The sequence below is a fragment of the Cynara cardunculus genome (assembly GCF_001531365.2).
Source record: "Cynara cardunculus var. scolymus isolate 2C chromosome LG 2, CcrdV1, whole genome shotgun sequence".
Classification (NCBI taxonomy): Eukaryota; Viridiplantae; Streptophyta; class Magnoliopsida; order Asterales; family Asteraceae; genus Cynara; species Cynara cardunculus.
Genome location: NC_037529.1, coordinates 40,074,857 through 40,091,231, shown reverse-complemented (window position 1 = coordinate 40,091,231; position 16,375 = coordinate 40,074,857). Strand labels below are relative to the sequence as shown.

Below are 16,375 nucleotides of genomic sequence, written 5' to 3'. Positions count from 1 at the left end.
TTGAAACTAATTTAAGTATTTTTTCTGCATCACTGAAAAAGATCCCTAAAAATAGTAATAGGGACACAAGTCTATGAGTTCCAGTATTACTCTTACATTCACTAACAATCTATAAGTCTGTGAAAACATGCTTTCAGTTTCAGCTTCCATTCTTATTTTTTTTTCTTAAACTTGTAACTTAAGAAAATTTTCTAAGTAAAGACTGACTCACTCACTAAAAAAGATCTCAAAATAGTTAAAAGGGACATGTACTTTATATGTAACTTTTCCTTACTGTTATTTGATAAGGCAACTTTTTTTATTTTGTTTTGTTATCATAAAATAGGGGGAGATTGTTGATCCTCTCTCTCAGTAATTTGATGATAATCTATTTTACCTTATACGAATTATTATTGTTTCTGTCTTTCAGTTCTAGCGATCACCATTGAGTCTGTTCAGTGATTGCTGAGAACATGTAATGTAAGTCCATCAGCGGCAGCGATACTTCATGAAGACAAAACTCACACCAAAGAACCTTCAACAAAAGTCGAAGACTGAAACTGAAGATTAGAGACTGACGAGTTCGTGATCTTAAGCAACATACAGTGATTACAACCTGTTCTACATATGTGTGAAGAATGCCCAAGCCTCAGCGAATGTTGAAGAGACCTTCAGGGTTATTCCAGCATTCAGCAACCAAAAGAAGCTTGTTGATTAAGATTGCTTTTGTCTTATCCTTCCACACACAAAGGACAAACCCATACCCTTTCTAGAGTATAGTATGATACGGAGCCGATTAGTTAACTCTACTATCCACCAACTTCATGAAAGGATGTCTGCTCATGAATAGGCTTTTGTTTTATTCACTGTAGCAAAGGACAAGTCTTTCTCTAAAGACTTGACATGTGTTCAAACCCTACTGTATTGCATTAAATGTGCATTTAATGCAATGGGTATAAATAGATGTGTTCTATCTCCATGCAGAGATACACTTACTATTGAACCCTAATTCTTGCGTGCATAAGTAAAAGAACACACATCTAAGAACACAATACGCTTATCTTCAAAAGCAAGTTGGAATCCCTTTTTAAGTATTCTAAATAGTTCTTACCCAGAAAGAGCTTACTTTCTTCTTAGTCTTAAACAGCAAATCATTTCTCTTTGCTAAGAACATTTGTGTGTAACTTAGATTGTTTAGATATGTTATCTTTACCTTATCTTTTCCGCAAACAATCTTGTAAAATCTGTATTGATCCTTCTTTAGAAATATATATTTTAAACTTGAAAAGTTCACTTGTTTGTATTCATCCCCCCCTTCTACAAACTATTTCTACACATCTTGTAGACCCTAACGGGACCAACAGTTATGCATGCGGTAAAGGAATTAAAAAAGACGGTGAAGGACATTCCGATTGCTTATGAATATTCGGATGTATTTCCGGATGATCTTCCTGGATTGCCACCCGATCGTCAAGTAGAATTTCGTATAGACTTGATACCAGGTGCAACTCCGATAGTGAAGACACCGTATCGTCTCGCACCCAAGAAAATGAAAGAAATGATGAAACAATTGCAGCATTATTGGACAAGGGTTTTATTCGACCAAGCACATCTCCTTGGGGTGCTCCAGTCCTGTTCGTTAAGAAGAAAGAATGAACTTTCTGGATGTATATAGATTATCATGAGCTTAACAAGGTAATTATAAAGAACAAGTATCCATTACCGCGAATTGATGATCTTTTTGATCAGTTACAAGGTGTGAGACACTTTTCTAAATCGACTTGCGGTTTGGCTATCACCAACTCAAGGTACAGGAGGAAGACGTACCCAAAGCTGTCTTTCGGACACGTTATGGGCATTACGAATTCCTCACAATGCCATTCGGACTTACAAATGCACTTGTAGCGTTTATAGAATTAATGGATCGAGTATGTTATCCTATGCTCGACAAGTCTGTGATCGTATTCATCGATGATATTATGGTTTACTGAAATTCCAAAAATGAACACGCTACATGCTTACATCAAATGCTAGAATTGTTGAGAAAAGAACGACTCAATGCAAAATTCTTGAAATGTGAATTCTGGCTTTGCCAGGTACAATTCTTGGAGTATACCGTATCCGTAGATGGTATTCTGTAGACCCGTCCAAGATCGAAGCAATTCAAGAGTGGAAGCAACCAAAGAATGCTTCAAAAGTTGGGAGCGTTTTGGGTCTGGCAGGGTACTATCGACGATTTATCAAGGACTTCTATAAAATCGCAGTACCATTAACCTCTTTGACTCGTAAATATGCTATATTTGAATGGAATGAGGCCCAAGATCGAGCATTTCAAACTTTAAAGGAATGCCTTACACACGTGCCTATACTTTCTCTACCTGAGGGTAATGAAGACTTTATAGTGTATAGTGACGCATCTCGACTTGGCCTTGGATGTGTCTTGATGTAGCGAGGAAAGGTGATTGCATATGTTTCTCGCCAATTGAAAGAATATGAGAAGAACTACCCTACTCATGATTTTGAATTAGCAGTGGTGGTCTTTGAAACTTTAGCGACACTATCTCTATGGTACGAAGTGTCAACTTTATTCTGACCACAAGAGCTTAAAGTATCTATTTGATCAACAGACCTTGAACATGCATCAACAACGTGCTATGGAACTCATCAAAGATTACGATTGTAAGATACTATATCATCCTAAAGACAATGTAATGGCAGATGCTATGAGTAGGAAGACGTATTAAGGACTTCTATGCTACGCTATCACTCACATGTCGATTAAATATAATTTATTCGATGATATTTGGAAGTAGCAGATTGAGACTTTGAAGCCTGACAATGTCAAAGCAGAACGAATGATGGGATACATTGATTCTGTTTCTAAAGATGGACGTGGCTTGAAAGTCTTTAAGACCCGAACCTGGGTCCCCAGACATGGCGGTATACGAGATGTTGTTTTAGCGGAAGCACATAAGTCACGATTACCGATACACCAGGGGAATACAAAAATGTACCAAGATCTTCATTTGGATTACTGGTGGGCTGGGATGAAGACTGATATTGTACGTTATGTCAAGACGTGTAACACATGCTTACAAGTAAAGGCTGAACACCAAAAACCGTATGGTAGTTTACAGCCTCTTGAGGTACCGATGTGGAAATGGGAGGAATTAACGATAGATATGGTTACTAAACTATTGAAGACCCAATGGCAACACGACAGTATTTGGGTTATAGTTGACTGGTTGACCAAATCTGCATTGTTCTTACCTATTCGAGAGTCTTCTTCTATGGATTGATGGGTGCAATTGTACATTGATGAAGTTGTCTCGCAACACGGTGTACCAGTGAAGATTATCTTTGATCTCGATTATCAATTCACTTCTAATTTTTGGGTTGGATTTCAACGAGAGTTGGGAACACGTCATGCGTTTAGTACGGCCTATCATCCTCAGACCGATGGTCAATCAGAATGAACCATTCAGACCCTCGAGGATATGATGCGCGCATGTGTCTTAGAATTTGGTGGTAGTTGGGATACTCACCTACCCTTGGTTGAGTTTTCTTACAACAATAGCTACCACTCGACGATTGGAATGGCCTCTTACGAGGTTTTATAGATGTAAGTGTCGTACACCCTTGTGTTGGCGAGAGAACCGAGAGAAAGTTTTAGCTGGTCTCGAACTCATTCAGATAACTCATGACAAGATTCAAATTATTCGTGAAAGAATGAAAGTTTCCCAAGATCGTCAAAAGTCTTATGCGGATCGCCGCAAAAGGCCAATCGAGTTCTCGATTGGTCATATGGTGATGCTGAAAGTTTGTCCTTAGCAAGGCGTGCTTCGATTCCGGAAACAAGGTAAGTTAAGTCCACGATTTATTGGCCCGTTCAAAGTGTTGGAGCGTATCGGAAAACATGTTTATCGACTAGAGTTACCGGAGAAAATTATGGGGATACATGATGTGTTTCATGTCGGGTACTTACGTAAATGCTTGGGTAAACATGAAGAAATGGTTTCCTTAACCGAAGTCAAAGTATATGAGAAATTAAGATACATTAAGGAACCAAAATGAATTATGAGCGAGAGAAAAGCGAATCTACGTAATAAGGAGGAGGACTTGGTGTTGGTCAAGTGAAACACCATTGGGGACCAAATTGGACGTGGGAGCGTAAAGATAAGATGAATGTCAAATATCCTTCTTTGTTTCCACAACAATGATTTCAAGGACGAAATCCTCAAAAAGAGGAGGTATTTGTAACATCTAATTTCTATTATGCCCAAATTATTTGCTAAGTATGTTTAATTATTATGTTAAAGAGAATGTTATGTGAGAAGTTGTGAAGCATGTTATGTCAATGTGGAAAGTTTTACTTAGTGTCTTAGTAATGTCTATATAAGAGAACCTATGATTTAGTGGGAGTTTGGGTTTGTAATTTTAGAATTATACTTCTTAGGAGTATATGAGAGGATTTGGGAAAATTTCATGTCAAATTAATATGTAAAACTGATTTTTTGAAAGTTTTTTTCTGAAAGATTTTTTTGGAGGTTATATATTATCTCTTTATGAACGTGTAGGCGAAAACCTCATAGAAAACGGAGATCCAAGCAAAAAGTTATAAATACTTTATAGTCTAAATGGGTACCTAGCCAGGTCAACCTGACCTAACTTGGGATTTAGCATAGGAAATTTGATTTTTGGCCCCATTTCATGTCATTTTGAGTCCAGAACTCACACACAATGAAAATGAAGTATATATATATACTAGTTGTGTACCCGTGCAATACGGCCGGATATAAAATTTTCAAATAAGCCTATAACTAAAAATGAGTGCAACTATTCATTATAAAGTACAAAATTTATATTTAAACATCCGATCTTTCAGGAGAACCCTTAGAAATATTTAAACCTCGATTTCTTATAGTTGAGTACCGATGCGACACAACAAGATGTAATCAAGTACAATGTAACAAATAAGAAATCAAGGTGAACTTTTTTTACACAAGCATGAAAATCAATTTTTGTCCAAGTAATTATAATGAAGGAAGAAACAGATATCTAGTGAATACATTTGAAAAATAAATAAATTATCTTGTACAAACCAAAATATAAACAAATATCCTAATTAATCAAAATGACCAAAAATCAAACCCCACCGCCTCTAGATCAACTACATCATATTCCAATCTCCACTTTAATAGCCAACGTGAAAAGCATCCATACCAACATCTACATCCAAGGAGTCTACACTTCCCTTTTGCATTCCACAAAATCCAAGGTTGTTTTAGCATTGTTCAAGATCAACCATCGAAAAGTACCTTTTGAGCACCATTGTCCAAACTAAAAATTATTGACTCTACGCAACACGTCTTTATGAACAAAAAGCTTGAAGGCTGTTAAGATGAAAACAAGCAGACCATCTTAGCTAAACTTGTTATAAAAACAATAAGCTTGTGCATGTGAACTGACTATGTTAACTAATAAGTTTTTTTAAACATATAACTATGCAAACTGAAGAGTCTTAAATACATTAAAAAGCATGCAAAAAAAATTGGTGGAATTTTTATTTAGATGATGGAAGTGAAAAACCTGCTCAGTATGGTAGGTGATGACATGGTCCAAACCATGGAAGTGAGAAACCTGCTCAATATGCAGTTTTGTAACATAAAATAAAAGTGAGTGGATTTTTATGAAACAGATGGTTAAAAATCAAACCAAACCAAAAACTGAATTCAAATTAAAATAAAAGACGCCATCTTACCATGATTCAAACCACAACTTCATCTAATCAGTTCAAAACCAAATTCAATCTAACCTAAATTCAAATAAAACCAAAAATTTAAAAATGGATAGGGAAATTTGACCGATGATGAAAGCTTACCTGAATGTCTTCAACATAAATAAAATTGGAGGTAGAAGCTTAGCTGAATGTCAGCATAAAAAGATGAAAGCTTACTTGAATGCGTTGATTTGTCTTCTATGAAATCATCATCGAGAACCTAATATCAAAACAAATTTATAAACAAATTTCAGGCATCCAAGGAAGGAGCAAAGTAGCATTTTAGCTCTCAAGCCTGGCTAAGGCGAACGCTCTTAGGTGGCCACTGCGAATGTCTGCGAGAAACAAGCCTTAAGATTACCATCACCAGTATAAAGAGTTTGCATTGATTAGTTGTATATCAATGTAACACCCCACCTCACAAATTTTCATATAAACATATACTTCATTAAAAAGAAATATATATTAGACCACCTAGGTCCCATAGTACAAGAAACTTATGTACAAAATACACAATTCAAAATTTCAAAAATAAAGTTCTTGCACTCTCAGATGTATCATAACATGTATCTTAAAAATACATCCATCCACAGGTTGATCTTCATATAGATAAGCATATAAGAAAAATAATTACATTTTCCCCTTTCCCTTATTATCCTATAGCCTTGTTAATTCAATGCATATTTTAAAATACAAAATGAGGGTTAGACCAGAAGGTCTAGTGAGATATCCCTTTTTCTTTGCAATTGCTAGGTGAAGATCACCAAACTTATTTAAAATCAATTTTTCATATAAACAGAATCATGATCTCAAAGATTTGTATCACATATAAAATATAGTGTAAAACTCCTCTGGTTCAACGGGTCATAACTCCCCGAGTTCATAATGACTAGCGCCCTTCTGGTTCTAAAGACCAGAACTATCTCTAAGTGACAGCTCTTTTATTAGATGCAAGGGCCAGAGCCCCTCTGGTCCAATGACGAGAGCTTCTGGTCTTCCCAACCAGAGCCCCTCTAGTTTGTCTATCTAGAGATAAAGAATTATCAAAACAACTTAACAATATTTGAATTCCTCATACGACCAGAGGTCCTCTGGTAAAACATAAGTGTTGACCAGAGCTCCTATGTTTTCTTTTGCCAAAGGATTTCCATGTTATAGTTTCTAAGTTTGAATAAGAGAAAAAAGTATAAAAACAGTTTATAATTGGCATAAACTTCTGATTTCAAATACAGAGCCTCTACATAGCACATGGAGAGCCTCTGGTTCTAAATAAAGGTTGAAAACAAAATCAAGAACTTTTATCATAACCAGAGGTCTTATGGTTGACCCTGAAGATCAACCAAAATTCCACTGGTCTAGGTTAAAGAACAACCAGAGCCCCTCTGGTTCCATTCAAAGGACAACCAGAGCCCCTCTGGTTCCATTCAAAGGACAACCAGAGCCCCTTTGGTTCCGCATAACTCTTCTCAGAACATTTTTAATCAAAAGCACAGGTAATTAAAACCTCTAGCTATAAACCATTTTTCCCTTCTCAATAGAATCATTGCTATTATTTCAATAAGAGCAATATTTCTAAGTCTTCAAGTCACAGACATGTTGACTCAAAACCATTGCAATATTGTGGATATAACAGCAAGAGCTATGATAATAACCACACACAAACAAATGCCACCCTTGTATCCAAATGTACACCTCTCCTTGATATGCCACCCTTATCCCATGGTACACCTCTCCTTGATATGTTACCCTTACCTCATGGTACACCTCCCCTTGATATGCCACCCTTATTTTTTCATCAAAATCTACAGATAAATCTGTAGTTTTTAGCTAATAACAGTTTCATATCAGAACTTTGAAACTCAAGAACCATTAGTTCTTTAATCAATTTTCCAATATCAAAATACTTATTCTTTCAAAAATAGAATACTTGCATCAACTGTTTTGAAAGAAATAGATTCCTCTTTATATTATCATGAGAGTTCTAAGCCCAGATTACTAATAATCAAATCAACTGTCAAAACAGTTTCCTTTCTTCTATAAAATCATCAACCAAAATCCATATATTTCAACTATCAACATATAAGAATTTTAATAACAAAACTCACCTTATATGCACGTACTTGAAGATGAATCACACAACCACAACTTCAAATAACATAGAATCTTCTTAAAATAACTTTATTGTAGAAACTTTCAATCACGAACACACACACTCACCGCCACTGTCCCTTTTTCTTTTCTACAAGATAAGTAGGATAAGATAGATCTTATCCCACTAATATATATTTTATAAAGGCAGTCTAGGTTTATTATTTTAAACCTCACAAGAGGCGGTGGAGGTTTTAATATTATAAACCTCTCCTCATCACCCATAAATATGCATACACATATTTTTAATAATTCTCATGTATGCATAATATCACACATGCATACATATATCATCCATGCATTTACCTATGCATATAATCAATCTTATATATAAATATGCACATTTTCATATATTCACATAATATTCACATAAGGATTACCTCAACTGCTGTTGCCAAAAACCCGGTTATCACAATCAAGCTTATAATGATGTTTTTAAGATTTTTAAGATTTTATGCTTTAATAAATAGTACTTTATGCATTAAAAATTATTTTTAAGACTTTTATGAAAGTTGGTTTATAAGGTAGTATAGATATAAATATTATTTCATGATTTCAGTACATTATCCATAGGTTAATTCTCTGTGAGAATGAGTTGTTTTGGGAATAAAGTAATGAAGAATTCAAATATCTTATTACATTTCTCACCTTAACATTTATTATCACACGATCCCTCGTCTACTATCCATTATATGAGTGTATATTAGTATTGTAATAACTGGGTCTTGGTTATCACCTGAGGTAATCAATATGTGGTTATTTGATATATGATTATGTGAATACATGATAAATTGTTATATTTGATCATTTGAGTATGTGTATTTTTATGCATAGATAATATATGCATAATATGATTAGATGCATGCATGAAAAGGTGAATGTATTTTATGTCATGAATATATTTTTATGCATGCATTCTGCATGCATGTGAGTATAGCCACCTTTCCACTTTTGTAAAGGGTATAAATATGAGGAGAGGCTCCTAAGTTAAACTTCTTGCCATTTTGGAAACCTGAGAGAAGATATTATGTGCGGATTGCTTGCTTATTTGGAATCTTAAGTTGATTTGCATTTGCTAGTTGCATAAGCTGAGTGGTTTTAACACTTTAAAGCATATGAATCTTATCTTCAGTATTTTGAATTATGTTTTTGTTTCTGAAAGCATGTTGATCGGACTATATGTATGTCCAGTCATAGTATTGACCGGATGGAGTGTTAGAACAATTTTGAAAATCCTTGTCCGGCTAACGTGCCTTTCGGACTTGTTCTTATCCAGCTAGTGTGTCGTCCGAAACCATCCCTGTCTGGCTAACGTGTTGTCCGGACTTGTTTTTATTCGGCTAATGTGCCTTGCGGAAACGTCTTAGTCTGGCTAACGTGCCATCCGGAATCGTACCAATCTGGTTAACGAGCCGTCCGGGTACATACCAATCCGGTTAACGAGTCGTCTGGATACATATCAATCCGGCTAATGTGTCGTCCGGATACGTTCTAATCCGGCTATAAGGTCGTCTGAGTTTCTTAACCGGACTTGAGTTATAAAGTGGTTTTAATTTAAGTGTTGACCGGATTTGATTATGATCAATGTTTTTGGGATAGTGTTGTCCGGATATGAAGTCCGACTAAGTTTATTGTGTTGACCGGATTGTTGGGGGTTGACCGGATATGTAATCCGGCTAAAAACTATTTTTGATGACTAGATAAATTAATGAATATTTTATTCAAAATGAGTTTATGTTAATGGCATATTGTTCTTTCTAAAATGATTAAAAAAAATGTTTAGTGATTGTTTTGAAAATGTTTCTGGTTAAAACTATAGATGATGTTCCATGAGGACGCTTGTGACTTCGGTCTATCCTGATAGGGAATAATCTGTAATTTTGAAGAGAAAATAAGGGTGGCATATCAAGGAGGGGTCTACTTTGGGATAAGGGTGGCATATCAAGGAGAGGTGTACTTTGGGATAAGGGTGGCATATCAAGGAGAGGTGTACCTTTGGATATAAGGGTGGCATTTGTGTATGTGTTCATTAATATAACTCTTACTATTATAATCTTTAAGATTGTGATGGCTCTGAGTCCTTATTTCTTTGTGATTTAAAGATTTAGGAACATGGTTCTTATTGGAAATAGAAATAAGGATGTTATTGAGGAGAAGATAACTGGTTTTTGGCCAGAGGCTTTGAATAACCGTGTTTTTGATGAAAATGTTTAGAGATGAGTTTTGTGGAACCTGAAAGGTTCTAGCCTGTTTTGTTTAATATGTTATTATAAAGTCAAGTGATTGGCTTTGGAAATTAGAGAGGCATAGGTAAATGTGAATTACATGGTTATGTATCTGTTTATATGAAAAGTTGATTTTAAATAAAGATTTTGGTGATCTTCACCTTGCAATTGTATGGAAAAGGAGATCTCACTAGACGTTCCGTTTTAACCCTCATTTTGTATTTTTAAATATGTATTGCAGGAACTACTGGGTTACACGATGGTAAGGGAAAGGGGAAAATCTGATATTTTCTTATATGCATATCTATGAGAAGATCAGTTATGATGAATCTAGTTTTGGTAGATAAAATGTTGATCATTACAAGAATTGGTATTTTGGAATTTTTGGATTATGTAATTTGTGCGATAATTTGTTAGGATTGAATATTAGATGTTAACTGTATTCATCTTGAAAGACTATATGTGTATTTCTAGAGAGTTTGACTTTGTCTTTCTGAATTTGACTTTGACTCTTGTGTACTTTGTGTTGACCTATAAATAGGTCTTGTAAGGGAGTTTTAGTAGAAGAGAGCCTAATTGTCATATTACGTGTAATAGAGAGTTTTAGAGAAATAAACCTATCATTGACTATTTGACCTTTTCTCTCAAAGTTCATATTTGAAGAATGCCATTTATCTTTTTCTTGAAGATGATTCTTGAAGATTGATCAAAGAAGTGGGACTATCAATTGGTATCAGAGCATTTTTGCAGTGAAATTGTATTGAAGATATCATCAAAAGTTGATTTTTTTTTTGGAAATTCACATATGTTCATAATGTTCATATGAATGTTCTTAAGTGTTCATCACGTTTTTCATAAATCTCTACTCAAATCTTTCATTTTTTGATGTTTGTATGTTAAAATGATGATCGTTGTGTGCGTTTTTGAATCATAAATCTTTGTTATTCACAAGATTTCGTGTTTTGATCATTTGTTTTCAAGATTTGATGAAATTTGTGATTTATGGAAAAACTGTGTTCTTGAATAAAACTCATAAAAATCTGGATTTTGATCCATTTTGGTGAAAAATGTTTAAAATTTTGTGTTTGTGATGATTCTTAATCGGATACTGACTTGGACTTTTGATCACAGCCTTCCCGGACATTCTTTTAGCCGTATACATCACATTCTCGGCCACTCCTTAACCATTTTTCATAGCCATTCTCGATCAAAGACATAGCCGGATTCAACTATTACCGGACACCCTTTCATCTGTATTCAAGTACCTCGGTCACAGGCTTGACCGGATTCTGTTCTTTCTCGGACACAAGTCTAGCCGAGTTCTTGTAATCCTCACAGCCTCTCCCGGATTTGGCTTCCTCGCATCACTTTAGCCGGATACATCTCATACTCGGACAAAGAGTCAGCCGAGTTCTACTCATTCCCGGATACAAGTCTGTCCAATTTGGCCATCCTCGGACACAATGCTTAGCCGAGCTTAAGCATTCTCGCACAATAGGTCATCCGGATTGCAACCATTCCCGGTCACCACCTTAGCCGAGTTCAAGCTTTACTCATACAACCCCTCACCCGGATTTCCTTTTCCTCGCACAACACTACACCCAAAGTTCAAGTCTATCTCGGTTGAAGGCTTCACCATATTAGTCATTGATAAGTGTTAATTTATTAACCTTAGTACATCATTTTCTTAGTCATTTTCTTAGTCATTTTTACTTGTTTTATGTGCCCCAATAGTGTCTTAAGTGAGTCTTTTTATGTCATCTATATATAATAGTAGTATTATATCATATCTAATGTTAATTCCCTGTTTATGCAGATTTTTGATGATTTTTGAGCCAAGTCCTGCAGTAGTCCTGTAGGAGTGTGTTTGGCAGAATCCTATAGCACCAATCAATGAGCTTCACTTTTTGTCTTGGTCGAATTTCCTTTGGCTGCTCCCTTGAAGCTGGTGGATCTAAGGCCTTGGGCCTGGTCAAGCCCGTTTTTGAAGACGCCTTTTGTCTTATTAGTTAACCCCCTTGTGCAAGCTCCCATTTCCCTATAAATAGGTGATTAAGGCTTGGTTTATTTACATAGATACACACAACCTTTGGGTTAAAACAATTACTCTCTAAATATTCTAGCTTTTTGGTTTATTGCTTTCAGTTTTTTCTTGCTTCCAACCAAGAACCGAATTTGTGAAGTGAAGTTGTGATCACATTCTCAAGTTTTAATTCAAGTGTTCATTTTTAATCTTCATCTCATTTCTGCTCTTGCTTTCAAGTTACAAACGTTTTTCGACTTTCGTTACAAGTTACAATTAATCGATTTCTGTTGCTTTATATTGGATTTCATCCTTTGCGGCTCTCAATTAATTTCCGTATCTAAATAATCTGTTTTCAAGTATTCGCAAGTAACTTTTTGCTTTTAGTAACGAAACTTGTCTTGCAAGTTTCGTAACTTGGAGTGCAAGTTTCGTAACTTGGAGTGCAAGTTTCTCCAAGTCTTCTTTCTTTTCAAGCTTTCAACTGTCACATCTTAGTATACAAGTGTCTACTTTATGTCTTAGAATAATTCTAATTAGTAGTATTTACTTCTTAGTATTTTAATTTCAGTCTTTTATATTTCAGTCTTTTACCTTCCAGTCTTTTAATTTATGCACTTTACTTTATTGCAATTTAATTTTCTGCATTTTAATTTCCAGCAATTTACTTTAAGTCATTTATATTTCTGTAATTTAATTTCCAGTACTTTACATTCCAGTATTTTAATTTCTCGCAATTTACTTTCTGCAATTTATTTTTCCGTATCAGTTATTTATGTTTCACTTTTTATATCATTCGCAAGAAGAAACCGAGCGATGATGGGCTAAACACCTTAGCTTGGGGTGTAAAGAAAAATTATGACCAAAGCCGATGTGAAAGTATAAAGGTGTCTTATTAGCATTATAGTCTGCTATTTGTTTTAGGTGATTAATATTTCGTTAAAGATTACATTAAAATTAATTGACAACTGATTTTGTGTATGAAAATGCATTGACTTTCGGAGTTAAGATAAATAAGAAAACCTGAGGTAATAGGAGAAGGCTATAAATAGCTTTAGTATTTGACAAATGTTGTATTCCTACGGTGTAGGATGGTAACACTGTGTTGTGCTAGGATTCACGACGTCTAACATAAATGATATCGTATCGATAACACGTTGTGTCACACCCCTCTAAAGCGGAAACACGAGATGTAACAGGCAAGCGAGTCACAGCAACAATTAATAAATAATACCTTTTAAACTTTTTCAAAATAAAAGAGTTTAATGACATAACCAAATTTTAACAAATACTTCATTTACAAAAGCTTCCAATGCGAACTTAATCAGTTTTTCCACAAGTATGCTCCCAAAATACTTCATTTCTTACTTGTTACCTGAAAAGCATAGAACATAGAATGAGTCAACTACAAAAAGTTGGTGAGCTCACGGGTTTTCACATGCATAAAACATTTTAATGCATAAACCAAATATTTGCAAACTTATACGAATCTTTTGCACTTAATAAATGTAAATCTTCCACGATGTAAATACTTGAGACGCTACTGAGCCTTACCTGACCAACTTGCCCCATTATTTTACGAACGACCAAAAGTAGCTCGTACACTTACCTAGGTCCCACAATTCGTAGATGTACTAATTCAGCGGTGGTCCAAATTCCACATGATTAGACAAGAAAACATAGGTAATGTGCACCCCTTTCTGGGTGGGATTGTCAACACAATAGCGGCTATCCACAATACCACGGCTCGGGGATGTACCCGAGTTAACAAGTAGCGTTTACGGACGAGGACTTTATTTGGAATATATAATCCCAAGCACATCAATTTAGCATTTATTTCAAGGGCATTAACAGTCAATATTTCATGACATAATAAACTTGACTAAGCAGTTCCTTAGTCCAATGGTTTCAAACAAAGCTTGACAAAGCAGTTCCTTAGTCCAATGGTTTCAAACAAAACTTGACTAACCAGTTCCTTAGTCCAATGGTTTCAAACAAAACTTGACTAAGCAGTTCCTTAGTCCAATGGTTTCAAACAAGTAACATGCATAGTTTGCTTAATCTCATGCTTTTCCCCCAAAACAATAAACAAAGCATTAAAAGTGGGGCCGTGAGAACTCACTGGTTTGATGATGAATATCCAAGAGAACGGAGTCTGAAGCTCTCAATACCTGCCTTGCCTTCCTAAATAGACCAACATCCAACATTCAGATCACCTATGGGTTCTTGACGAAGATAGAGTCAAGTTGAATCCCATGTAATGCCATCGKATTTTTATGAAATAAGGTTGATATTTTATTATTTAATATAAAAAACAGCCCAACATTTATCTAATAGAAATCAAAATCCTTTACTCCAAAGCTGATTTTTGGACAGATTATAAATTATGTTCCAAATATTTTTGGGTTCCTCAAAACTCTAAAAATAGGAACCTGCCAAAAGTCATTTTATGCCCAACTTGTCACATCATTAAAAATAATGAGCTCAGAAGACTATTTTCAAATACCAAGAAGTTTGAGTGGGTTTTAAATTCCTAATCATTACTCTTCAACCTTGAGTTACACAGCCCCCGAAACAGATTGCATGCTCACCGAGTGGCAGTCATTTGGGGTCGAACTCATCCTTTTCCAAGTTTTAACACCATTTTCAAGCTAGAGAAATAAATTTAAATCTCTAGGGAAGAATCTTTCCCGATTCTATTGTGTTTTCGATAAAGATATAATAGATTAAAGATGCATGCAAGATTTATCATTTCAAGACTAAATTTTTACAGGCTAAAGCTTCACATGCAAAGAGTTTTTCTTCCCACTTTGGAGTTCAAAGAACATGAATCATAGATTATTATCCTTCTTGAAGGCATTTTCATGTCTTTGATGAATAATCTCCCCTCTTTAGTTCTTCGGAAATTTTTTAACTAAAAGATCAAGATRTKGAAGAAAGAAGATGCAAACYTATGATGTTTTACAAAAGTAAAATAATTAGTATCATACCTTTTTATAATCTTGAAGAATCTTCAAGATTGAGAGAATTTCTTGCTTGAAGATGGAATCGGCTGGAGGGTGTTTGCTCTTAGAGAGAGACGAAGAGTTTTTAAGTTGGCAATGCGTGGAAATGAGAGTTTTCAAAGAATGATGGGTATTTATATGAGGATTTTTAAGGAAAGGAAATGGGCTGGCCTCGAAAGGCCCAAACCCAAACAAGACTTTTATTTTCTTAATACAAATAAACCCACTATATAATTTGCCCAAACATTAATATAATAGCATTAATAAATCCAAAACTYCAACTTTTGATAAATCAAGTGGTCACTCAAATGGGACTTTTGTATTTTAACTTAAAAGTTTATAATATCAACTTTATTTTATTAAWARCATTTMTAAAATATTTGGCATTACACGAGTTAACTGTATCTGATCTCCCACTGAGGCATGATCTAACGAATAAAACTTGGGAGTTAAGCCAGAAGAATTCAAATTGCTGAGACCAGATCCTAGTGAAATATAATTTCTAAATTTAGGATCTATAATAAAATGCTAACCTGAAACTCCGAAATGACAAAATGTCACAGTCTTCCCATGTCAGAAAAATTTCGTCCCGAAATTTATTTGTCAACCTTAGATCATGACTTGCTTGCGAACAAATGGGGATATTTGTTTTTCATGAAATCTTCTCTTTCCCACGTGAACTCTGGCCCATGCCTCGAAGTCCAATGAACTTTTACAATTGGGATCCTGCTACGCCTCAATTGCTTGTCTTTATGGTCGAGAATTTCAATCGGTTCTTTGATGAAGCGTAACCGTTCATTAATTTGAATGTCTTCCAAAGGTAGAACCAATGTTTCGTCGGTTAAACACCTCTTAAGGTTTGATACATGTAATATATCATGGATGACGCTCAGCTCTGGGGGTAAACTTAGTTTGTATGCAACCAGTCCTACTCTTTCAAGTATTTCAAATGTACCCACATACCTTGGGCTAAGCTTTTCTTTCTTTCCGAAGCGTAAAATCCCTTTCCAGGGAGATACCTTTAAAAGGAATTTATCACCCACTTGAAATTCCAATGGTTTCCTTCGGTTATCAGCGTAGCTCTTCTGGCGATCTCTCGCAGCTTTAAGCCTTTCTTGGATGATTGAGATTTTGTCGGTTGCCTCCTGGATAATGTCAGGCCTAGTTAGCTGTCTGTCACCAGTTTCCAACCAACTGAGTGGGGATCTACACTTAC

The 16,375-nt window shown here is 35.2% G+C and overlaps 1 non-coding gene across 1 annotated transcript; it reads right to left on the bottom strand.

Moving 5' to 3' along the window:
• Positions 1-6,004: 6,004 nt before the first annotated feature.
• Positions 6,005-6,130, bottom strand: LOC112508343. The gene has a single exon (XR_003068717.1). It is a non-coding gene; the product is annotated as a small nucleolar RNA SNORD14 (small nucleolar RNA).
• Between the last annotated feature and the right edge of the window lie 10,245 nt (positions 6,131-16,375).